Below are 26,940 nucleotides of genomic sequence, written 5' to 3' on the forward strand. Positions count from 1 at the left end.
AAAACAGGACTTCCCATCATGTCAGGGCGTGGCTCAATTCTCGAATCTCTGTCTAAATATATTGACTGTTTTATTAAACCTATTGCTATGGCAACCCCTACTTTTTTGCTAGACTCAAGGGATATGATTAATAGAGTTGAAGGCTTAGTGTTTGATCCATCCGAACAATGTTTGGTAACTATGGATATAGAGGCTCTATACACTAATATCCCCCAGGAAGAAGCAGTATGGAGCTTAAAAACCATGCTTAATAGACGCAATTTACCACATGCCATACCAACTGATTTTCTAATTGCATGTGCAGCATTGGTGCTGAAAAATAGCTTCTTCATGTTTAAGGATGACTATTTTCTACAGTGCAAGGGCACAGCTATGGGCTGAAACATTTTTTATTTTGAAAATTCGATTTTTATTAAGGTTTTGTGATTATAACATAGGCAATTCAATAGTACAACCAGCAGAATAAGTGAACATGAACAATCACAACTTTTATGTCCCTCCCCTTCCCTCCCACTCCCTCCCCACCTCCCACAGCCTCCCCCCTCCCTTTCCCACACCATGGCTCAATAAAAAATAATAACCGCGGGGTTCAACACATTATCTTCACAAAGACATATCGGCAATATAAGGTAAGCTCAGAATAGGGTTGAGGTCGCTCGAGAGGCAAGGGCCATAACCTGAAAACAACATCTCCCGCACCAGTCTGTCCCTTCACACTCGGGGAGGTTTATTTTAGACAGAAACATTCGAATCCAACTAGGCCATTCTAGGTGTTGCTCGATTCTTATGCCGATCTCCCATATTTATCAAAGAAGGGAAGCCACAGGCCCTCAATATTGGACCTAGATTCATCTATCAAATGGGTTAAGAATTCCATGTCATAGATTGCTCGTACCTTAGAAACCCACTCTCTCTCCCCTGGGGGTTGGGGCGATTTCCATTTTTAGGCCCAACAACACCTTGCCGCAACGAGCATCACATGCAGCATGTGGTCATGTTTCACCTTCAGTCCCCCTTCCACTTCAATGCCGAACAACACCATTCAGGGGGACAGGGTCCTTTCCATCCCGTCTACCTCTTTAATCCAGGACAGGACCTCATTCCAATATGTTTGTACCACACGGCACTTCCACCACATATGTATGTAGTCCCCTTTTTCAGTGTGACATTTCCAACAGTGTGGATCGTAGCCCCTTCTCATCTTGGCTATCCTCTGATAGTGCCACCTGTGGATCATCTTAAGGGCCTGATGGCGGTATTGAGGTGCAGCCGTAGAGCGATTGGCCTGTCTACATATCTTGGTCCATCTCCTTTCGGTGATGGGTGTGCCCAGATCTTTCTCCCATTGTACTTGGGAGGATGGGGGTTCCCGTGGGGTGGTAAACAATAAAAAGCTGTAGAGCCGTGATATTACCCCTTTGGTCCCTTTGTGTGTGATAAGAAATTTCTCAAAGTCTGTTAGGTCACGCCTAAGGGTATCTCCCCATCTGCTTTCAGTGAGGGCCCCTTTGAGTTGCAGGTAACGAAAGGGGGAGAGGTTGGGGAGGCCCAAGGCCTCTTTCAGGTCCCCTAATGATATAAACACCCCTTCCAACCATAGCTGTCCAGCTCTACAAAGGCCCGCCTCGTACAATTATTGGAAGATGGGCTGCAACTTTTCCCCAAATATTGCATTATTTATATGGCACGAATTGAAGAAAAGTATATTTTGAGTGATGCCAACTCTTTTCTGCAATCCATTCTTTTATACAGTTGATACATCGACACTATATTGATAATCTGGAATGGTAACAGAGAGCCTTAATCCATTTGTGGATTGGAGGAATAATATTAACCCGTACTTGCACTTCACTTATGAGTATTTATCACACAAAATACCTTTTTTAGATTTGCTAATCTTTCATAAAGAAGGCAACCTTCAGGTTGAACTATTTAGAAAGGCTAATGAGAGAAATACCACCTCACATTTCGGCAGCCAACATCCTAAAAGCCTATTGCGTAATCTACCTTATTGTTTAGCGTCTACGACGTAACTGCACAGACATTTCTAAATTCAATATCCATGCAGAGACTTTACAAACAAGACTTCTGGAACGGGGATACCCCAAGAAACTGGTTCGCCAGTGTAGGAAAAAGGGTGTGATTCACATTTCGGGAGAGGTTACTCCTGCCGAAAAATACAACTCCTACAGATCATTTGTATGCTCCTCCACATTTTGTCAACATAGTGGGGTGATTCAAGGGGTGTGATTTTGAAAAAATGTACAACAGAAACTCAACAAAGCTAGTCGAGTGCCGGCTAAACGCACAACCATTTTTAATGTCCACCTGTCAATACTGTCAATATCAAGATCACTACCCTCCGACCACTGTCAACCTCCTCACCTGAATGACTTGAGTAAGAGTTGTAGAAATTAGGGCTTTGTCTGTAGGCAAAACCCTTTCCCTCTTGGCATGTGGTTGACCTGCGAGGGAAGCCACAGTGACAGCTCAAAGGCTGCACCCTGGAACCCCCTCTCCAGAGCAGGCAGGTGAGGGGAAAAAGTGGGTGCAGCAAAAACCCCTCCAAGGGTTATTGAAGATGCTGGAGAAATCCCACGTTGTTCGGATATCTTCAAATGGGCGATGATCTCCAGACAGCTATGAGTGCATATAAAGTGCTCCAGGTGAAATGGAGTAAGGCGTGGGTCCACAGGTGTTTTGTGATAAGGCTCCGTTAGTATGAACCAGGAGGTGGGGCTCCAGTAGAAGGAACAAGGGATTATGCTTCTGATAGTACGGACAGTGAGTTGCATCTCCAGTAGAGATAACCCAGAAGTTTGGCTCCAATAAAGAACTGGAGTTGTGGCTTCGGTAGCGTTAGCAAGGACGCAGGGCTCCGGTGGCAAACTGCTCAGTAGCCAAAGACAAAGGGGTAAAAAACAGAAATGAAAGGCAAACAGACACTTTCGCTGAGGCACAGAAAATGAGGAAAGGAAGAAAAATAGCTAACAGAATGCATGTGCGAAAGTAGAACTGAGCGTTCTATGAGCTGGGAAAGCAGTAGAGATAGCACAAAGCATGTAAACCGGCAGTAGAAAAGGTTAACTACGAGGTTACAATGCAAAGAATTCTGGGAAAAGAGGGAATACATACCCATGTGCAGAAAGACTAGACTGTCACCACACCCTCTGTGTAATACGTGATGGAACTCCTAATAGCTGCTCAACCTCTAACGCTTCCACACCCTCCAGGAGATTGGGCACATGACACCACCGTGCACAAGTGATTGGACATTAGCCTTGCACCTCATCTGTAGCTCGGAAATACTCCATGAATATTCTATCTTTTGTACACAAGGGCAAAGTTTGGGCACTATGCACTTCACGAATTGTAAAAGTAAGAATGTTGTTTATGCCATAATGTACCCCTGTAAAATGATTTACATTGGTTGGACTTCTAGGGAAGTCCATTCAAGAATAAATGAACATCGCTTCAAAATTCGAACAACAACAAATTGGAGAATTTCTCCTGGTTCTGTGTAGATAAAATTCAAAATTCAAAAAGTGACAACGGCTCAAGAGGTACAAAAACTGCCCTATAAAGAGCAATCATGGATTCTTAATTTTAAAACATTTGAGAGAGGATTACATTCTATGGAAGAATGGGACTTTAGAGTCTAACTTCCAGCGCCTGCGTAATCCCTTCTGCCTTCTTATTAGCAGCAAATAATTTATGCTGTAAATTCGTTTTATAATATGTATACACTGACTTGATTTAAAACATTCAACATCAATGCTTCCATGGCAAGTATTCCTGCCATTTTTGGTTCAATAAATATGAGCATATAATATTCAAGAATTAGGATACAGGTTATCAATTTGCTCATGGTCATTAGGATCCTTCGTGTAGACTCACTTCAGTGTAAATGGCCCATGTTGGAATGTGCGTGATTCACGCTAATGTTGGTTTGGGCCAATAGAAGTTCAGAGACTAGAGTTTAGATATCGTTAGTGCAATGCTGCGGCTGTAATCATTGAGCTGTTTTTCCTACTGCCCTTTGACTCCATTTGAGTGAACATTGGGGGCCATTGAGCCGTTTGCACCTCTGGCATACTCTGTCTATTGCTTTTGTCTTTTGTTTATGCGCATGCCCATGTGGTCCAGCATATGCGTTCAATAGTTAGTCGCATGCACGATTGGTGTTTTGTGTCCTTTGTTTATGTTCCTGCCTGTGTGCTTTCAACCTTTATGCTTTCTGTTTTGCTCTTTCTTTCTTTCTGCTGCAATTTCAGCCTTTTCGCTTTCTGCTTCGTTCTTACTTTCAACTTTTACACTTTCCTTTCTTTGCAATTCCATGCCGCTTTTCCTGTCAGTGCCTTTCTACCACTGCGCTCGCATCCAAACGCACGCTCCCGAGTTTCTCTCACATTCTCCACAAAACTCACAGTGCAGGGTCGCGTTTGAGAGGCGGTTCCTCCAGAAAATGAAGGGTTGAAGTCAGGGTCTCACCATCGGCCGCTCAGCCACCCTTGGGGTCGGCAATGGCCCCAAGGGAACAAGCACTCTCCTGGAACTGGCTGTCATGATCCCAGTCAGTAGACATAATTCTCATTCAGGCTTTCAGGCTAGGCAGAGAACATTACATGAACCAGCAGGTCAAAGATGGGTGTTAGCCTGGCACACATGGCATTTACATCATTCTCAGCATACACTTCTGTGATGTTTTACAGTAAATTCCATACACTTAACATGGTCATCGCAAGATCCATTCATAAGTTGCAGCACGATCTATTCATATTGCAGAGGGAGCTATGTAAGCCCCACCTCTGCTGGAACGCCCGCTTCGCGTCTGATCCGCTGACACCGGGTAACGCTACCGGAGTTTCTCCTCACAGATCCTGTAATAGGAGATAATAGAGACATTAGCTTTACAGCAATTTACAGAGTTCAATAGTTAATAGAAAAGACTTACTTGACCAAGGTGATCTCCAAAGTGATTGTCTTGCGTCAAAAGTTTCACTCACTGCAGCAGCATCTTCAGTCAGCAGTTTTCGTTCGTAGTCGCAGCATCTTCAGTCAGAAGTTTCTCCCGCAGCCACTGCATCTTCCAAAGGTTTATTTCCTCAGCTTTACAAAAACCTGCAGACAAAAACAAGAGGTATTTAATTAACAATAAACAAACTTAATAGTTAAAAGAAGAAGACGTTTAATAAGCATTACGTACCTGAAGGTTCTTCAAGTTTTCATCTCACAGTTGTTTCAGCGCTCATCCCTGAAGGGTGCAATTACTCTGTATAGGCGAACTCACGGTTTAAGATGTTTTCTCATTCTGGGTAACTATGCAGCTTTTCTCAGCCAAAGGCCCTTTTCCTAAATTCCGAGAACCTGCAAGAGAAAGAGAAAAAGAGCAAGTTATTAGAAAGAGAGATCTCTCCAACGTAGGAATCTAATGTCAGCCCTAAATGATTACAGTATTTTCACCAGCTACTTACCCCAAGACTCATTCCTAAAAGTAAAGACATTTTTTGACAAGAAATTATAGAGTACAACAGCTACCCAAGTTACTATTGTTTCTTCACCTCAACGTGCCCCTGTAGAAAAGCAGGATGGAGAGCTCCACAAAAAAATAAACACAGGTGAGAAGGAAGGGATTAAAGGAGCACCCATGTCATACAGTAGTATTTAGTTAATAGATGTTATAGTGTCCTATTGTTGTTCTTGTTGTTTAAACAGAAAGAGAATCCAAAAGGTGTCAAGTTCCAGGTCCACAGGTTGAGAAGGCATTACACTCCCAAGGAGTCCAGGTAAGCGTTACACTGGTTGGCAGAATGCAGGCTGCGCTTCTTCGGCTCCCTGGCGGCATGGCTCCCTCACCACGCTGCAGCCCCTATTCTACACCATGCCAGCATCTCTGCACGCCATCCTCCTCCTGCCTGCAGCTCCTGCTTCTCTCTGCTCCTGGGCCCCACCGGTGCGGACTGCATCGCCAGTTCGCTCTTTTCTGTGTGCATGACCACACCTTTTATAGTGAAAAAACCCGTCAAGTGGAGTCAGGTGTGAGTAGTTTATATTGAGTACCTGACCCTGCTTGACTCTATTAGTGGGACAACCTGAGTTCTTTCTATGGTAGGATCCCCGTGTTATTCCTACGTTTACTGATCTTAGTGGCCTCCTCCTCGTCTCAGTGTTTGTTGGCAATGGGGGGGGGATGGGGTGAGATTGTAAATATACCCTTGAGGTAAAGGGAGAGTGTTTAAATGGGTGACAGGATTTAGGTTGAGTTCTGATAATCTTATGAGGGTAGTGATAGGGAGTATAAGAAAATCTCCTCATTTGTCCTTCCCAACAAGAGGAGATTGTCCCCTTCTTTATGTTTGCTTAGGACTTATGTGTATAGGGTTTTAGATGGTTTTCCCTATGATTTGGAGAGGATTAATACATCTTGCTCTCAGTGCTAAAAGCCTTGCACCTTCCTCCCTGTCCCTATTGGGCAATCAGCTCCTTCCCTTCTCACTCTGGGGCCATGACGGATAGAATGAGATCTAAGGATCTTACGACCCGGATTAGGGTTATGGGAATCAAGATATTGCAAGAAGGCATATGGGACTGCCTCCTCCACACATGTCTGGTTAGAATACTACGGCTCTCCTAGGATATTCTCCTGAGGGCAACCCCAGCCTCCCCTACTCAGGTGATTCTCCCTCGCTTGTCCGCCCCCAGGATTTTGATCCAAAAGCCATGGCCCTCCCCTGGCCACCTGAATAGAGGATTCTCAGGGTCTGCATGGTAGAATACCCCTAGGTTTCTCACACAAGTTAATCTGCCAGGTACCCGGTGGCAGCCATAAGCTAACTCACTGACCATCGGTTGACACGTAAGATAATTATTAGGGACTTTCCATCTGAGGCCTATATAAACCCTATGAATGTACATTGGGGGATGTGAGGGGTTAGAAATGTGAGGAAGACAACTTTGTGAAGGTTTTTCAAAAGATGCCATTTTATTCAACTGAAAAGGGTTTGATAAACGGCACACTATCCCTAACCTAACAAGGATGTCCCTATCTATTAAATAAGCTAAATGAAACACTCTAACAAAAGGATTCTGTGCCTCACACTTGTACACAGAATTAACTCAATAATGTAATGCATAACAGTTTAAACATGACAACAATGAACATTGATCTGTAAGACTGAATAATTATATAAGTCATTTATAATGTGTCTGTACACAAGTGTTTCTTGTAATCTGGGTGAATTCCCCTTGCCCAGATACAACCACAATTTCAGTTAATGATTCAAAAAGATAAGGAAATGTTACAAAGTTCAAAACAAAGTTATTCCTCCGTGATAAGTCTTCCACTTGTGATTAACCAACAGTTCAAAATTGTTTAAGTCTTTTGTCTCTCCGCTGATGGTAGAGATCCCCACACAGCACATTCTTGGCAACAAACAGGTCTAATTTCCACAGTGTATCAATGTCAACAAAAAACCTCTGTCAGAATGATCCTGCAATACTTCATCCGGCACTCTCATCAATAATGTTGATTAGCCAAGATACTTCCACAACATTTACTCATGAGCTTTAGTAGTCTTGCCACTTCTACACTTTCAGCATTACCACAGTACTTCAAGGAGTTCCGCCTGGTCTACTCACCTGCCAGGCCTATGCTACAAAAGTCCTTTGCCCTGTTGAGTTCCTGCCAAGACAATGTGAAACAACTACTACTACTACTACTACTACTACTACTACTACAGGTACCTTTGTGGTACAGTTCAGCTTTGTACAACTTCTAAAGCTTCAGACTTTAAACGACTTCAATGTTGACTACTTCGTCTGTGATTGCTGCAAGCAATGCAAGTTATGCCCAGCTCCTCCTGAACACCCCCTGTCAGAAGAATGACCTACCTGCCACTCTTTCTCTCCTACTCTGTTAGGACACTTACCTGGCCTTCTCGTCGCGTCCGTCCCCGGACGTGGCAGTTGTACCCATATTACCGGCTTGGGAAGCGTGGCTGTAGGCAGCGGGCCGTCGCGCGACACCTTCGCTTGCATACGCGAACCTCGTGGGTAACCAGTAACGGGCAGACAAGCTTGTGTTCCAAGCCTCGTTCTGGTGCACGCTCGGCCGCTACGCATGCGCAGCCCCGCTAGCGTTCCGAGCCTCGCTTTCGTGCCGGACGCTGTAAATAGCGTCCGGCCCTCTACAGATCACGCCTTAACGCGGTTTGTTCCCCACTTACCGTCGCTTGGTGCCTTTGTATCAGGTTCCTGCTCCTTGGCTCCCGCTTCCTTGTCCGGTTCCCTGGCCTTTTGGGCTGCCTTAGCTCCTGTTGGGTCCCTTCCTTGTGGTTCCTGCCTTCCAGTTTTCCCCTCTCCTCCTGGGTCCATTCCTGTTGGGATTAGTTTCCCTTGGCCCTGTGGCCCCTGGGAGGTTGTGGGTCCCTCCTCCTGGCATTCTCCCCTCTCCTTGGGCCTTCCTGTTCCCTGGGTTCCACCCTCTTCCTGATCTCCTTGTTTGTCTGGATCTTCCTTGCCTGTTTGGCTCTGGGTGCCAGCCCTCTTGATTATCGACTGCCTTGGTGGATTGTGCCTGGACATCTTTGAAGACCTTCTCATCCTCCAGCTTGAACCACTCTAACGGACCTTACCAGTTCAACACCTCATCACCTCCCTGTCAGTGCTTGCACTGTCCCGGCGTCACTTTAATCCGCAGGGAGGTGAGCCAGTGGCGTCGGGAGGTGATTCCAATCCATCCCTGTTCCATTAGGCTTGGGTCGGGGTCGCTTCCTAGCGTTACAATCTCTGCACTCCATTTGAAGGTCTACCAGTCTGGCGTCACCGGCGAGACCAGCAACTGAAACTTCAGGTACGCAGCGCTCCAGAGACGCGCAGCTTAACAGATTAAGACGCCTAACAACCAGTTCCGATTCTGAAATGGAGGATTCTGAGGAATTGAGGAATGAAATCAGGGCCCTATGCGCCGAGATGACATTATTGCATCAGGAGAATTTGGCGTTACGTCAGCTGGTAGCTCAAGGGGCTACCCCCAGTACCTCTGCAGAGACTGTGATGGCTCAGACCAGCCCAATAAAATTTGACGGAGATCCTAGACGGGTGGCAGAATTTTGCAATCATTGTAGAATACATTTTTTGTGCCGCCCTACGCATTTCAACCAGGATAAGGCTAAGATTGGGTACATTTTGGGAAATCTAACCGGAAACGCATTGGCCTGTGCCACTCCTTTGGTAGCTGCCAAGAACCCAGTTCTGGAGGATTTTGTGGCCTTTGAGAAGGCTTTTCTGGAGGTGTTCCAGTCTCCCAACCTCGCCACTGCTGTGCAAAATCAGCTTATGGACCTGAAGCAAGTATCCAGTGATATAATCACCTACATCAGCCATTTTCGTCAGCTGGCCACCGATTCACAATGGCCTGAGATTACTCAGAAAACCCTTTTTCGTAGGGGGTTGAGAGAGGAATATAAGGATGAACTTCTTCATATTCCAGAACCAGAAACCCTGCAAGCATTGCAAGAACAAGTGATGCGGATCGATCACAGGTTGTCTGAGAGAAGGGGTGAGAGGTGCCGTTTGGAAAGGTCAATTCCAAGATTCATGCCAGTGCCAGTCAAAGCATCTACCTCGGCTGAACCAGCTCCTGAACCTATGCAACTGGGAGCGGTCAGAGGTCCCCTATCTGATGCCGAGAAGAAACGTAGACGTGACCTACGGTTGTGCCTGTATTGCGGGGCCTCCGGCCATTATCTCAGTACTTGTCCATTAAGACCACTTCGGAAGTCGGAAAACTGAATGGCCTATTGTTTATGGGAAAGGCGACGATGGGCCTCTCTTCTTCTTCTACAGTCCTTCCCGATTCAGCACGAGTCCGACAACCCATGCAACCAGTCATGCTTATGGTCTTAACACTCAAGGTCTCTTGGTCAGGAAAAGAACCCATTAAGGTACTGGGATTATTGGATTGTGGAGCCTATGGAAATTATATGGACGCTGATTTTGCCATCAGGAATGGTATTGCCTTGATTGAAAAGAAGTGTGCTTCAGTGGTGGAAGTTATTGACGGTACCCTGTTGTCTTCGGGTCCGGTCCATCAACATTCCGAGACACTGAGTTTGTGGATTGAAGAACATCACGAACAGATCTCTCTGGATGTCATCAAGACTCCCTCTTATCCGATCATTTTGGGATTGCCTTGGTTATTACACCATAACCCCAACATCAACTTTCAGACTCGGACCTTGGTTTTCAACTCTGATCGTTGTGTGCAGGACTGTTGCCACATCGGTTCTTCTTCAACGCAATCATCGATTGCCACCCAGACTGAAGGGGTTGGTGTGCCACGCTTACTCTCAGTTTCTTCAGTTCCCTCTGAATATGCTGAATTTCATGAGGTTTTCTCTGAACCTAAGGACATTCCCTTACCTCCTCACAGATCTTTTGATTGTGCCATCAACCTGTCACCCGACGCTGTGATTCCACATGGCAAGGTGTACTCCCTGACCGCTCAAGAAAAGGAGGTTTTGCAGGAGTATCTTGAAGAATGTCTTCAGAAAGGGTATGTTGCTCCTTCTAATTCATCGGCAGGATTCCCGCTGTTTTTTGTAAAGAAGAAGGAGGGTACCCTCCGCCCGTGTGTTGATTATCGCCAACTAAACAACATCACTAGAAAGGATAAATACCCACTTCCCTTGATTCGATCCATTTTGGAATCTTTACGCGAGTCAAGAATATTTTCCAAGTTTGATCTCCGTGGAGCCTACCATTTGGTACGGATAAAGGCTGGAGATGAATGGAAGACGGCCTTCAAGACTCCAAGCGGGCATTATGTATACAGAGTTATGCCTTTTGGGCTATGTAATGCCCCAGCTGTCTTTCAGCGTCTAATGGATCATATATTTTCTGATTTAATCGGGACCTCAGTCTGGGTTTATTTGGATGACATATTGGTGTTTTCAAGAAATCTCGAAGATCACATAGTACATGTAAAAGAGGTACTTCGGCGGCTACATGTGAATAACCTTTACGCTAAACTTGAAAAATGTCTTTTTCACCAAGACCACATTGAATTTCTTGGGTATGTAATCAGTGCGTCGGGTATACACATGGATCCAGCCAAGGTTCGTGCAATCCTAGAATGGAAAGCTCCCAGCGACAGAAATTCTCTTCAACGTTTTCTTGGATTCATTCATTTCTACCGAAGATTCATTCCATCTTTTTCGCAATTATCTGCGCCCTTAACCTGTTTGACCAGCACTAAGAGAATCTTTGTTTGGGGGCATGATGCTGCCGCCTCTTTTGAGCAATTAAAGAAGGCCTTTAGTTCCGCGCCTATATTACATCATCCCCAAGATGACCAGCCGTTTATCGTGGAAGCCGACTCTTCGGATTTTGCTGTGGGAGCCGTTCTACTTCAGATAGATCTGAGCATCGGGATGGAGTTCCCTGTAGCCTACTACTCCAGAAAACTTACGGCTAGTGAACGGAACTATCCCATTATCGAAAAGGAACTACTGGCCATCAAGACCGCCTTTGAAGAATGGCGCCATCATCTTCTCGGAGGACGCTTTCCGGTGGAGGTACGCACTGACCATCGAAACTTGCAATTTCTACGCTCTCTGCAGTGTCGGACCTCCCGCCAAGCTCGATGGGCCTTCTTTTTTTCACAGTATGATTTCCACATCACCTATGTACCCAGTAGCAGTAATGTGAAGGCGGATGCTCTTTCCCGTTCTTTGGCTGATGATGTGCAACATGAAGGACGAGACCAGCCTGTGATTGCTCCTAAGCATTTTCTACTGGCTTTGCCATCGTTCTTGCAGAGGGTGGTACAAGCTACCTTGTCTGATTCTTCTCGGGATACGTTGATGAGACGTCACCAGTTGAGGGAGAAGGACGGATTGCTTTTTTTCCAGAATAGGTTATACCTACCCACGGATGAGCTTCGCAAGACAATCCTACAAAGCTTTCACGACTCCAAGATAGGGGGTCACCGTGGTATTCGGTGCTTTGCAAGTCAGACGTTATGTGGAATGCTGTCCCATCTGTGCCCAGGTCAAGGTTCCACGCATGAAGTCTGTAGGCCTTTTACATCCCATGGAAACACCGCCTTTTCCTTGGCATACCATCTCCACTGATTTCATTGTCGATCTTCTGCCCTCCGAAGGTCATACCTGTATCATGGTTATCGTCGATTGTTTCACCAAGAGGGCCCACTTCGTTCCCTTCCCAGGAATTCCCACAGCTGCTCTAGTAGCACGTGCTTTTTTGCACAATGTATTTCGTCTGCATGGATTACCTGTCAAGATAATATCTGACCGTGGTTCTCAGTTCGTCTCTTCCTTTTGGGGTCAATTGTGCCAGCATTTAGGCACCCATAGGGCACTCAGTTCTGGCTATCATCCACAAACCAATGGACAGACAGAAAGGACAAACCAAACGTTGGAACAGTACCTCCGTTGTTTTGCCAATGCCTCCCAAACAAATTGGATGTCGCATCTCGATTTGGCCGAAGTTGCTTATAACAATTCAGTTCATTCTGCAACCGGACTAAGTCCCTTTTTCTGTACCTTTGGCCTTCATCCCAGATTGCTGCCTTTTACGCCAGTACGATCAAGTAATGTTCCTTCGGCTGATCGCCTTGTCACCGATATCCAGAATCTGCAGCGTCGAGCGGCTGGTACCCTGGCCAAGGCACGTGAGACCATGAAGAGACAGGCCGATAAGCATCGGAGCCCTGAGCCACCATTTCTGGTGGGAGATCTTGTGTGGTTATCTTCCAAATATTTGCCTGCACGGAACGTACCCTTGAAATAAGCTCCCAAGTTTTTGGGCCCTTTTGCGATTGTCAAGAGGGTGTCTTCAGTAGCTTTTGAACTTAGGTTGCCAGGGTCCTGGAGGGTCCACCCTGTTTTTCATGTATCCCTTTTAAAGGCTTATCATTCAGATCCCTTCCATCGTGCCTGCCCCCGACCCGTTGCCATTGACGTTGAGGGTTCCCCTGAATTTGAGGTGCAGGAAATATGTGATTCCCGTCTCTTTAGGGGTAAATTGCAGTATTTGATTGACTGGAAGGGCTATCCTGCCTGTGATCGCACTTGGGAACCTGTTCAGAACGTTCATGCCCCCCGTTTGGTTAGGGAATTTTATGCCCGTTTTCCTTGGAAGCCGGGTTCTTCCGGTCTTTCCGGGGGGGGGGGTATGGTGTTAGGACACTTACCTGGCCTTCTCGTCGCGTCCGTCCCCGGACGTGCAGTTGTACCCATATTACCGGCTTGGGAAGCGTGGCTATAGGCAGCGGGCCGGCGCTCGACACCTTCGCTTGCATACGCGAACCTCGCGGGTAACCAGGAACGGGCAGACAAGCTTGTGTTCCAAGCCTCGTTCTGGTGCCCGCTCGGCCGCTACGCATGCGCAGCCCCGCTAGCGTTCCGAGCCTCTCGCTTTCGTGCCGGACGCTGTAAATAGCGTCAGGCCCTCTACAGATCGCGTCTTAACGTGGTTTGTTCCCCACTTACCATCGCTTGGTGCCTTTGTATCAGGTTCCTGCTCCTTGGCTCCCGCTTCCTTGTCCGGTTCCCTGGCCTTTTGGGCTGCTTTAGCTCCTGTTGGGTCCCTTCCTTGTGGTTCCTGCCTTCCAGTTTTCCCCTCTCCTCCTGGGTCCATTCCTGTTGGGATTAGTTTCCCTTGGCCCTGTGGCCCCTGGGAGGTTGTGGGTCCCTCCTCCTGGCATTCTCCCCTCTCCTTGGGCCTTCCTGTTCCTGGGTTCCACCCTCTTCCTGATCTCCTTGTTTGTCTGGATCTTCCTTGCCTGTTTGGCTCTGGGTGCCAGCCCTCTTGATTATCGACTGCCTTGGTGGATTGTGCCTGGACATCTTTGAAGACCTTCTCATCCTCCAGCTTGAACCACTCTAACAGATCTTACCAGTTCAACACCTCATCACCTCCCTGTCAGTGCCTGCACTGTCCCGGCGTCACTTTAATCCGCAGGGAGGTGAGCCAGTGGCGTCGGGAGGTGATTCCAATCCATCCCTGTTCCATTAGGGTTGGGTCGGGTCGCTTCCTAGCGTTACAATCTCTGCACTCCATTTGAAGATCTACCAGTCTGGCGTCACCGGCGAGACCAGCAACTGAAACTTCAGGTACGCAGCACTCCAGAGACGCGCAGCTTAACATACTCTGGTTTTAACTAAGTGCGGATTCTGGGCTTCTCCCACTCCTGCTCTTATTTGGCTCAGGCAATGCTTGTTTAGGTCAATTCTTACTGCCCCCGTTTCTCTTGTAGAAAAGGGTACGCACACACTGGTTGTTTAACTTCCCCCTTTTTACTTTGTCAATGTTGGTTCTCTTCAGATAGATTCACTATGGTCCTCTTTTGGCTTCAGCAATATTTGTTGGCTTTGGGTTTTAGAAATATTGCCCTTGGATGTTATTGGCAATTGTGCCAACCTTTAGGTTTACAATGGTTTTGCCAGTTCTTCCTCTTTGTATTAATGTGCCACTCAAAACAAATATCTCTTACCAGTTTCATTTATACAGCATCTACTTTTCTGCCACTTAGTTTTCTTTTAATCAATTCGGCATTCAAAAGGCCCTCGCTCGGCTAGCAGGAGATCAAGGAGCATTCTGGGGCCACAATATTCAAGTGAACCCACAGGGTCTGGCTTGCGTGCCCGCTCACTCTGCTGCCGGTTGGCTCTCTGCTTCTTCTGATGCATAGGGAGTGGCAAACTTCCTTGCTCAGTATTCTTAGTGTCATGTCTTTCAGAATTAGAGGGTTTCTTGCTCCACAGGCTGTCAGGCGGTTGCCTGAGACCTGAGCCTGTCCTGCCTTGGAGAGAGTGTTCCCATTTCATGCTTCCCAATGCACAAACTCTGCAAACATCATCCTCAGGGGGAAAGCTTTCACAATAAACACTTCCTACTGCACAACCTCTGCAAACAGAGTCCCTGACGGGAGAGACCCTTGCAGAACTGGCATTCGTACACCAAAAGATGGCGGTCCTGCCGTCTCTGCTTCCCTTAAACTGAAATCTTGCCATGAAGTCACAGCAAGTACTTCACCTTCTACTACTACTGCTACCTCGTGATGGCCTTTTATGCCTCCTCGTCTCCCTCAGGTGTGGGTCATTACCACTAATATACTGCAAGTTGCAGTCTCGTGCCTCTGCAGTCTTCTTCTTCGTCCTAGTACTTCTGCCATTATGGGACTTAAAGTCCCCAATATCTAATTCACTTCTTTTAAAGAAATATTCATCACACATTTTGTTTCTTTCCTTAAGTCCCTTTTCAAAAGGAGTATAATAAGGTTTTACTGCATGGTTTTGCTCTTTAGAGAATTTATGACTTCCAGAATCTGATATGATAATATTCATCTTTCATATTCCCTTGACAATTAAGCTTAACCATGGGAGAATGTTTACTACTTTCAATACAGGGCTGATCAAAACAGTTCTTATCACCATCAGAGTAATTAGCTTTGGGGAAGAACAGCTTTTTCTGTCAACAGGCGATTATAGACTCCGGTATTATTGCGTCCTCCTCTTTAGAGAAAGAAAAATACTGTGTCTCACCCAACAGAGTCCTCTCGTTCCCTTGGGGACCTTCTCCTCCCAGGTAATCCTCTCTGCTATTACCACCCCCAGGGTCGGGCTCAGGTTTCGGCTGCCTTGCCTTGACCACCTGGGAAGAGACTTTAAATAGGGTTCTTGTGAGGACTCCGCAGGATTCATCACAGGGAGGACTGGCTACATCAGATGGGGCAAGCTGGAGATGGGTGACAGAACAGAACTCTCCATATAGACAGCAACCTGAACAGGGGGTGCTTTCTTCTATTTTGGTAATATGCACCTTAATTTGTGGGGTTTCACAGATTTAGAAATGTGTTATTTGCTGGACATTTATTTCCTATTTTAAATAGGTGTTTAGTACACTGATATTATGTGTTTGTTATTCTTGCATTTTATTTTATGATGCTAAAACACTGACCATTTATTTCTTTATTTACAACACTGCCCATTTATTTCTTTATTTACAATGACATAATGTGTTTCTATTTAATTGTTGCATTTAGTTTAAAGATGCTAGAAATGCTAGTTTTCCTCTGGTAGAGATGAGAATGAATTTAATGCGCTAGAGGTGTTTTTTCTTGGAATTCATACATGTGAATTCGCTAATACAGACTTGTATTCTGAGAAGGGATACTGCATTGAATAGGTTTCTTAGAACTTCATGTATTTTAAAGCTTTTTGAAGCATTTTAACAATAAGCTTTTTAGCCCCAATACAGCCCCAGTTGGTTTTATTAAGAGATGAGTCCGGGCAGGAGTCCAGTTTGTCCCCGGTCTCACTGGTGTGGAGACGTGTGAGCAGAGGAGTGCTACTACAGCATTGAAAACGGTGTTCGAATTAAGGACTTCCTTTTCCTTTAAAAACTGAGCACAGGCACGTAGCGCCGCGCGTGAGTACGAGCAGGAGTCCAGTCTGTCCCCAGTCTTGCACCAGGACTGCTTGGAATGCCCGCAACTCCTTTGAGTCGAGACCGAGCGATGCGGCCCAGCACAAGCGCATACCCCCGCATGGAACATGGGGGCACTGAAGAAATTAATAACATCAAAGAGGATAAGCAAGCTACAACACAAAAAATAAAGTAAGTGTGGATGAGGGTGAGGTTGTTGGCGGGGGCGTAGGCTTGGGAGCGGGAAATGTCATGATGACGATTGGAATGGAAATAGCCGCATACCCGGCATACACCAGCCCACATGCACCACAAGTCCCAATTACACTCCCCATACATCCCAAACACTTACTGTCATTACGCAACGGTAACAACATGTCGCAGGACACAGAGAACCGTGAGCGGACCGGAAGTGCAGACGTAGACATACGGACGTGGAGCTTCTAGAACTTGAGTCTCTGGACGACCGGCTAGAAGGAGAGAAGAAGAGTCTGGACAGCGAGAGTGAACAAGGCACTGAATCTCTCGCGAGGCTCGAACAGAGTCAAGAATAGGATATTCAATTGGAAAGTGCCATACATATTACAAACAAAGGAATTGGATACGAACAAATGGGGCACGATGCTCCAAAATTCCCAGAAACGTCACAAGTCACAGGAATCCTTGCAATAGTGCTTAAAACAGTTGCAACAGTTGCAACAGAGACATTAGATGCCGGAGACAAACAAGGCCAACCAAATACAACTGACCCACATAGTGCAAGGGCAACATTGCTTAGTGAAATGCCTAACGATATGGGACTAAAAAAAACAAACAGAAATGAACAAAAAGAACAAAAGCAATGCGGTATTACCCAAAATACTGAGCCACAGAAAAATAGTTTAAAGGGATTTCCAGCTGAACAAGTCGATGTTATATCTGACGTTTCAGAAAATGCAGCCAATGAGGGAGGGGACAATCATAAGGACGAAGTGTTTAATGACAACTATGGATTAGTAAACTCGGTCCACAGCGAACCCACCACAGCACCAGCCATTAATAGGAAACAATCAGCATTAGCACAAACAGATAAAATACATATGTCAACGCTAAAAGAAACAAACAAGAAAAAGACAAAAAAACCAATATCATTGAAAATTCTTTGGCGGACAAAACGAGAGAAACAGAGAGAAGATTGAGCTTTATTAAGAAAATGAATTTGGGAGATCATTGGCTCGCAAACAATTAATTCAAAGAAACGACAGCCAAACCAATCCTTGGACATATATAAACTGAAAAGACCCCATGATCTGATCCCTCAAAAGAAATAACTAAAGTCTTGGACGCGAGGAGTGCAAATGGAAATGCTTTACAACCTTCTAAAAGAACAAACAGCATTCAAAGGGACAACCGAGTGAAAAGGTTAATACATGTAGAAGCTACTGGAGAAAGACAAACTAATCTACTAAGCAAGGTAGCAAAAACATGTTATCTCAATGAATCACATTACTCACGGGATGCCGAGAGACTGACTGTAGATCGAGAACTTCCTACATTACAAGCATCTCCAAACGAAACCATAACTTCCGTAGACGCAACTAGAACACCGCTAGTCAAGTCACAACTATCTACGGCAGCGGGGATCCAGATCCATAACAACGTGATGGCAACATTGGCCATCTCATTAGCACCATACACGAAACTATACAAAACATTAAATGAAAACGTACGAGACAACACAAATGTTTTATTAAACATCCAAAATTAAATCTTGGAACTGAATTGTTTTACAACAAAAATTGCAGAAAGATTAGATCTGGAGGCAGAAGCAGCGGCAACATGGCAAAGAAGGCCATGGGAACTGGCCTCAACTGAACAAGTGGAAAAAAAATCAACTGATGAGAGACTTGATGGAAACAATAAAATGGATGAGGAAAACAATAGAAAGAAATGACAGAGAAGTGACCCCTGGGCAAAGAACAGGCACAGTCACCCAGCAATGTGTTGGTGAAGATGATATCAAACAAAAAACAACAAACAAAGAGGGGAACATTGAATTACAAGGAAGCTATGAGCAGGTAACCCTACAGAAAAAATCAACTGAGGAGGTTCCCATGAAAAAAAAAATTCACCAGTTCGGATTGGATAAGTCCGACCAATGCACTAAGGCTGCAGTTCCCAGTTCAAATCAAGAAGGGATCCTAAATGAAACAAACAAGAAACAGCCCACATTAGGCAACGACGGTACTTACCCAGTCTTCCAAAAAAAACAACAAGCAGATAAATTAACAAGGGGCCGTAATCTCGCGCACACTCAGGTCGACATAAAATTAAAACAAAAAAAGCAGAAAAAGATATTTAAAAAAAGTCAAAGAACATAAAGAACATTCCAAAGAAAAATGGAAACGGCTCAAGAGCATTCCTATGAAGCATTCCAAGTGATATCCTACAAGGGAAATCAAATGATATGGCTTGGAAGGCAGAGGTGGCCATCCAACAAAAACAATCATCCCCGATCACAAGTCTGAGCCAGATCAATGTGTCTCGTCCGATGAGTCGAATACTCCTGAGGAGCAAAGACAGAAACACACTGTTAGAGAAATATACTTTAATGAGGATCCAGATGATGACTAAAAGGAAGAAGCGTCATACTCAGACATACATCAGTTCACGACCCTGACTGAGAAAAGAGATTCAATTAAAGAGCAAAAGTCTATGTGGCAAAGAAAAACGATTACTGCAAAAGACTTAACAAGTCATCAATGGAACCCAAGTGGTCCCTCGCAACTGCAAAAAGAAAAGAAGCCAGCCGGTAGACAGAAACCGGAAAAAACAGACAAAAAAACCCCCAATAAATGGAAAGTGAGCCTAGAAAGCGCTCGCAAAGATAAAAAAAACACGAACTTAAACCGAAATAATGTGAATAAATACTGCCACTTAAAAAAATATCTTCTAACGACACTGCATCAGTCGAATACATGGATGAACAAAGAGTCGATCGTGTGATTCTGCACCTTTATACCGAAAAAATTAAAACCTTACTAATGTAAAATAATGAGGAGCTTAGAGCATTGGGATACAGGTTAAGTGATCACAGATCCCCAGATATAAAAGAATAAAAAAGATTCAGAGAAGCGTCAGAGAACGCAAAGAAGTAAAAAACCCACGATCAAGAGAGGTAAGAAGTAAAACGCCCTCAGAAACTCAAATGAGACAAGACAAATTTAAGATAAGAATACACAACAATGTGACATCAGTAGAGGACGTAGATGACCCAGAGGGATTTCAGAAAAAGAAAAGCTCCAAAATGAATGATTCGTCATGGGTTGCTAAAACATTAGCAACGGTAAAGCAAGATTAACAAACAAAAGATGAGGAGGAGGAACACAGTTTCCTGTTATCATGGAATACAAGGGGTCATGTACATCTACTAGATAACCCAGACAAAAACTTAAAGAAAGCACCCATTTTATGTCTAAAGGAAACGTGGCTGCTGGAATTTCCGACCAGCGATACTCATGAAGTGATTTTCAACCCAGCAACCAAAGGCCCAAAAGGAAGACCAAGTTCAGGTCAACTGATCATGATCAAACATAAGTCGAATGTTACAATACTTGATCATGGGCACATCAACCCCTACATTTAATGGGCCTTAGTACAATTGGACGTTAAAACAGCCATGATAGTAAACATATACTGTAACACAGCCAGAATAAACGCTACAGAGATCCTAAACATATTAATGAACCCAAAAAATATAAGAAATGCCCAACAACGAAAAGAAAAACCAGTAATAATAATATGTGGAGACTTAAACATGAACTGTCTGGACAACCAGGGAGTACCTTGTCTGGAAAAACTAAAAGACGGAAAAAGTAGCACCTCGAGGTGGATACAGATGGCAGAAGCACACAATCTCTTCATGCTAAATCGCCAACCAATGGGAGTCATCCCAGGGAAACACACTTGGCAAAGCAGAAACCATAAATCAACAATAGACTATATATGGACATCAAAGGATAACCTAGATCAAATTCATAGCTTTGAGATTCTTCCACAGCAGACTTGTGATCACAACATCATATACCGGAACACAGCCAGAATAAACGCTACAGAGATCCTAAACATATTAATGGACTTAATAAGAGATGCACAACAACGAAAAGAAAAACCAATAATAATAATAATAATATGTGGAGACTTAAACACGAACTGTCTGAACAACCAGGGAGTACCTTGTCTCGAATAACTAAAAGACGGAAAAAGTAGCGCCTCGAGGTGGATACAGATGGCAGAAGCACACAATCTCTTCATGCTAAATGGCCAAACAACGGGAGTCATCCCGGGGAAACACACTTGGCAAAGCAGAAACCATAAATCAACAATAGACTATATATGGATATCAAAGGATAACCTAGATCAAATTCATAGCTTTGAGATTCTTCCACAGCAGACTTGTGATCACAACATCGTATACCGGAACACAGCCAGAATAAACGCTACAGAGATCCTAAACATATTAATGGACTTAATAAGAGATGCCCAACAATGAAAAGAAAAAACAATAATAATAATATGTGGAGACATAAACACAAACTGTCTGGACAACCAGGGAGTACCTTGTCTCGAATAACTAAAAGACGGAAAAAGTAGCACCTCGAGGTGGATACAGATGGCAGAAGCACACAATCTCTTCATGCTAAATGGCCAAACAAAGGGAGTCATCCCGGGGAAACACACTTGGCAAAGCAGAAACCATAAATCAACAATAGACTATATATGGATATCAAAGGATAACCTAGATCAAATTCATAGCTTTGAGATCCTTCCACAGCAGACTAGTGATCACAACATCTTAAAAATGTCGTGGATCTCTACTAACGAACACCGAACAGAAGACCATATTGTCAATCTGGAAAAGTGAATACCCTTCATTTAAATGACAGACGTAACTTGATGGCCAAAGGCCAACCGTCTTATGCGCCGAATCATAGAAATACAGACTGCTATGCTTGACCAACAAGCAGCCATTTTAAACGTAGCAAGAATCGCCATTTTGCTTGTTAACCATTGCTCATTGCTTTCTGTCTAAAACTGCTTTGCAGCTTGCAATTCTTGCGAATTCTGCTTACTCTGCTCAACTGTTAATATTGTTGTCTGAATATGAAAGGGCAAGGTCGCGGGACTGAGGAGTTCGTTGAAACTCCTCATGAGTAGCCCAGAAAGGAATGCCCAGGCTCCCTCTCTGTAGCCTTGAGGGAGAGCTGCAGGGAATTTAATCATTTCACAGCTGCCAGCCAGTCTCGTACTGTGGTAGAATATGTTAGAATAAAGCAGCTAAAGGCTTGAATTATGCTCTTCTTACGGCCCCCCTTCGCAAAACCCTTTAGAGCGTGTCGGCTCCCAGGACACAAATAGTACCTCATAGATAGCAAAGCTTGGAATGTGACTCTTCCCCCGTGTGCAGCTTGCTTCCAAGAACAGAACCACGGTGTTCTGTTCAACAACTAGAAGATGCCTCTGCACTTTCTAATTGCACATTGTTACTAGAATAGACATCGAAAGTGTCATAATTGTCATACCCGTCGGAAATGTCCATCGTCATACCGAGTTCAAAGAAACTTAATAAAGGGGGGTGTTAAACATGACATAGCTGATTGTATGATATGCATTTTGTATATATGTAACTGATGTATGTAATTCGCTCTCTTGCGTCCCTCGAGGTCTAGAAAACTCACGTCGCGGGACGTGAGACCACAGTTGGCCAATTGGGACTATTTTTGCTTGCAATAAACCCCACATTGGGAATTTGAACTTTGTGTCTAGCGCATCTTTTCGTGTATGGTTATTGTCTTGTTTCCATATCGCGAGGGACCCCTAGGGGCCCCTTTCAAGATGGCGCCCAAACAGGGACCCTCCCCCACTTGCCCCATCGTATACGTTGTAACAGAGTAAAGGCGGAAGAACGGCGAGGACGGGACGATCGAGCCGGGATCAAGAGGTGTACGGGGCGCCCTGTAGAAGTGAGGAGAGATTCCTTCGCAGATCTGCACACATCTGATCCCTGATCGACGTACCGGGCCAGAGGGAAAAGGAGGCGAGGGTCCCGAAACGAGGCAGAGGCCAGAGAAGCGCAGACACGACGTTGGGAGAGGTTGCGTCAGGACAGGCGACTTGTTTTATCAGGTGAGTCATTCCCCGATTCAAACAAAAACCTGATTTTTGGTAGCGTGTTGATTTTGCAAATTCAAACGTCCAGGTAAAGCTTAGTTAACCAAAGGGGAAGGTCAAAAACATGCCTGGAGTACTGTCCACTTTAGCGGGGCTTTTCCGCTGCTGTGGACAGTCCTTGGAATATGGCCAAAGTGCACCGCCTGGGGGAACGCCGGCTTATGACATGTATGCAAAATATGGCGTGGGTGCGATAATATTTTGTGAAATTTGGCATAGGCAAACTAGAAAGCAACAGGACCATCAGTGGCCGATTAATGGTAGCTTTGAGATTGCGAGGATAGATAACCTAGAAAGGGTGTTGATAAGGAAAAAAGCGCGTCCCGCAGCTTTTGAGACTATCAAAGATGGGAGGAGGGAAGCAATGCTCCGACTTAGGAGTAGAGAAAAGCATGCGCGTAGGCACAAATCGAAGTTTAAGGTAGCAGAAGAAAAGGAGGAGGAGGAGTGGACATCGAGTCTAAGACGGGAAGGGAGACGTGAGAAAATGAACATAGAAGGAATACACCCGCAGCGGGAACTACACATAGCAGACGAATTAATGGAACATTTGCTTACTAATACGGGTCGAGGCCCAAAACCAGAATCGAAACCAAACACGCCAGTAGTAACTGCGCAGGCCCAACCAGTAGCTCTCATATCCCCTCCCAAAGCCCAAGCACTTCCCCTCACGCAAGCATTAACCCACGCCCCAACCACAGCTTGAGCCCTCCCACAAGCGCAGACCGCAGACGCACAATTTCCCAGCACCCAGGAAGGCCCTTCACAGATGCCACTTGTCCCATCCGCACTTCCCGCTCCAGAGACAGATTCAGCACCATCCGCCCCTCCCGAAGTCGAAATTGAGACCGGGGAGGCGAGAGGCGGGGCTGAAGGAACAGGATTTGGACGGGTAACTCGCAGCGCGATCAGCAAAGAAAGAAAGATTGAATCACAGCGAGAGGCAGAAAGGTACATAGAAGGAAATGATGGGACGGCAGCATTGGCCTCATTGTATGGGTACATAAGAAGCAACGAGAGACAGGTAGTGTTGGAATGCATGGGGGAAATTTTGGTGGGAGAATGGAAAAAGATACTTGGGAATTTACCGCCACAACGATTGTTAGATTTGAATAAGTTAGCACGCAGTGAGCAAAGAGATGAGGATGTAAGAAAACATGTGTACAAACTCATTGAACTGAAAAATGAAATGGAAGATAGATATTCTGAAATGTTTGCTACACCTGAATATATTCAGGAGTGTATTAAGAAAGGTAGGAAGGAGGCGTCGAGGTTGTATATGCAAAAATCGTGGCCGACAGTTTTTTCAAGTGGTGCAAAGCATTTGCCGGTACCGGGACAAATAGGTGATAAACAAAGATTGCAGGCATGGGTGGGGGAAACAATGCGATGGATGTCGAACAAAAGAACGTCAGTGAAGGAAGTGAGATATGTAATGGGTACCCATTGGAGATAAGAAAAGAAGCGATGCAAACGATAGTAGGAGTGTTACTGCAGCAGGTCATTGGATACAATAGAGGTAGAGGAAATGCACAAGGCAGGGGAAATTTGAATAATATGCACGGGGTGTCATTGGGATTAAATCAATGTGCGTACTGTAAGGAGGAAGGACACTGGCGAGCGCAATGCCCGCACCTACAGAATAGAGGTGGGTTTGGCCAGAGAAGGCCTCGTAGAGGACATGAGGGGTCAAATGGCCCAAGCAGAAATAGCATGCAGCAGCAACAGGGATATACCAATGGAAGTAATCAAAACCAATCCTATGGTCAAAACCAAGCGCAACAGAACCAGGCATTGAACCAAAGTGTTCTGAACCAAAATTTTTTTTTTTTTTTTTAATTTATACGGTTTATTACAAACCTTTAAAAAATGATTACATCATCGAATCCACACAACATAACATAAAAATGTTAATTCAACAGCTTGTTGCAGTTTTACTCAGCAGTTTTTTCCGGCCGTTTGCTTAAGCAGTTTCCTTTTCAAAGCTATTTAATTTAATTTCCACAATATCTATAAAAAAGGTAAGGGCAAAAGTTAATTTCCTATCTGTCTCATCAAACAAGATTTGCCACCACTCGTGAGCATTTAGGAAGGGTCTTTTGTTAATCAAGTCTCCGAGACAGCTTGTTCGTTCCCTTGTGAGGGCTGTGCATAGCAAAGTAAGATGTTTTAACGTCTCCTCACATAGCCCACAGAATCTGCAGATCTTTGTCATGTTTTTATTTTTCTGCCATAAGCTTTTTCGCTCTTTTGTCTTAAATAGATTCAATTTGAATTTAAAGTATAAATCACGTTGCCGCGCCTCTGGAAATAATTTTAGGTAGTTTGGAATTTCGTTGTATGCTTGTTTTTTCATGTGATACATTTTCCATCAATTTGTGAGTTCTTCTTTTCTCTTCTATTGCGATCCAGTCACTTCTCCATAGGTATTTTTTCACCAAGTTTGGGTTACTGTGTAAGGTTTTGGTATCAGTATCAAGATTCTTTAAAATCATCTTGCAGCTCTCCACCCATGAGGTTAGCACATTTAGTTCCTTGGAGTTTTCAATGTTTTTTAAGATCTCAAATTGAATAGGAGTATTTATGTTGGTTATTTTCAAGTAGAGATTTAGCGTGTTCCAGCAGATTCTGGCGTGAATTGATATTAGGCCGAGCTCATATCTGATGCACGCCGTCCGAGTACCTTGGGGCAGATGTAAGACCTTGGTCCAAAAGGTATTTTCAAGGGAATTCCACAGCTCCTATGAGGCCCCAAATGCACATTCAGCTCCATTCATGAGTGCTGGAACTGCTTTTTGTTTGTAGAACGCCAAGGCTGGGAGGAGTGAGTATTGTCCATATTTTTTATGGATAATGCATGCTTGATTTGCCATTTGTTGGCATTTAGATTTAACACTAGCAACCCAAGGTGTGTCATTAATGCTTGAGTTGATGATCATTCCTAAGTATCTTGTCGATGGTGTGCTTTGAAGGAAAGTCTTTTCTAATGACCAGCAGAATTTACTTAATCTGCCTTTGCTTTTGCTTCTAAGATTTTCTAGCACGAGAATTTCAGACTTTGCCGTGTTGATGGTAAGTCCGTTAGTTTGAACGTATCTCTCTAGTGCATTTAGTTTTCGTTGCAGGCCTATAGGAGTAAGATCTAATAAAATTAGATCATCCGCGTAGAGAAGACGGCTTATTTGCTGACTTTTTGGTGGGAATGACTGGATCTGATCAAGAGTGACATCTATATCAGAGAGAAATAAATTGAAAATTATGGATGCCAATGGACACCCCTGCTTGACTCCACAGTGGGTTGGTATGGCATCCGATAATTTACCAGCTCTATCCAGTCTAATCTGTATATTAGTTTCAGTATGTAATTCGTGTATTGCCAATATAAGACTTATGGGACATTTCCAAGCGTGTAATATGTCCCATACCTTTTCTCGAGGAATACTATCAAAAGCATGAGCAAAATCTATGACAGCGATATATATTTTTTTGCCCGATCTTATCATTTCCATTTTTAGAGTGTTGACAATTAGCAGATTCAAGGCACACCCGACTCCTGTCTGTCTTTGGTCCAGTTGGTTTGTAGTGTGGATCCATTGGTTTAATTTGCGTGTTAGCATTGTTGCGTATACCTTTCCCAATACATCTAGAAGTGCTATTGGACGGTAGTCCTTCGGATTGCTTCTATCTCCCTTTTTGAATATAGGGACTACAATAGCACTTTTCCAGGATTTCGGGGTACAGTGTGAAGTCGCAATTTTATGGAAGAGTACATGACAGAAGCTGGCCCATTCATCGGGATTCTGTTTTAATATGTGATTGCTCAGCCCATCTGGGCCCGGCGCTCTTGAGAGATTTAGATTTTTGATGATTGTTAGAATCTCATCATACTCAATAGTTAAGTCCCACGATGTTACGGGTGCAAATTTTGGCTCTTTTGCATTCTCTTTTTTACAATATACATTTGTATAATGAGTTATCCAGTCTTTTTCTTTTACTGCATTTGTCATGGTTCCTTGTTGTGAGGTAACATGTTGGTTAATGACACTCCAGAAGTCTCGCGTGTTTGTTTTATCGAGCTTTGCTAAAATCATTTCGGCATTGCGTTGCTTCACGATCGACTTATGGGACTTTAACCAGTTTTTATACATTTGCATAATGTGTTTTTTTTTGCTTTGTTTTTCTGGAGTATTCGTTATTTGTATAGCTCGTATTTGTGATCTCATTTTACGTTTTTGTTTTAGAATCTCTAGATCAAATGTATGTTTTGGTACAAAGCCT

General features: G+C 44.4%; 1 protein-coding gene across 1 annotated transcript in view; it reads right to left on the reverse strand.

The window, feature by feature from the left end:
- The window catches only part of LOC138497322 (glyoxylate/hydroxypyruvate reductase B-like), a 742,375-nt gene that overhangs the window by 222,110 nt on the left and 493,325 nt on the right, over positions 1-26,940 (reverse strand). The window lies entirely within an intron of this gene.

This window comes from Ambystoma mexicanum, chromosome 5q, assembly GCF_040938575.1.
Source record: "Ambystoma mexicanum isolate Mex_15411 chromosome 5q, UKY_AmexF1_1, whole genome shotgun sequence".
Taxonomy (NCBI): Eukaryota; Metazoa; Chordata; class Amphibia; order Caudata; family Ambystomatidae; genus Ambystoma; species Ambystoma mexicanum.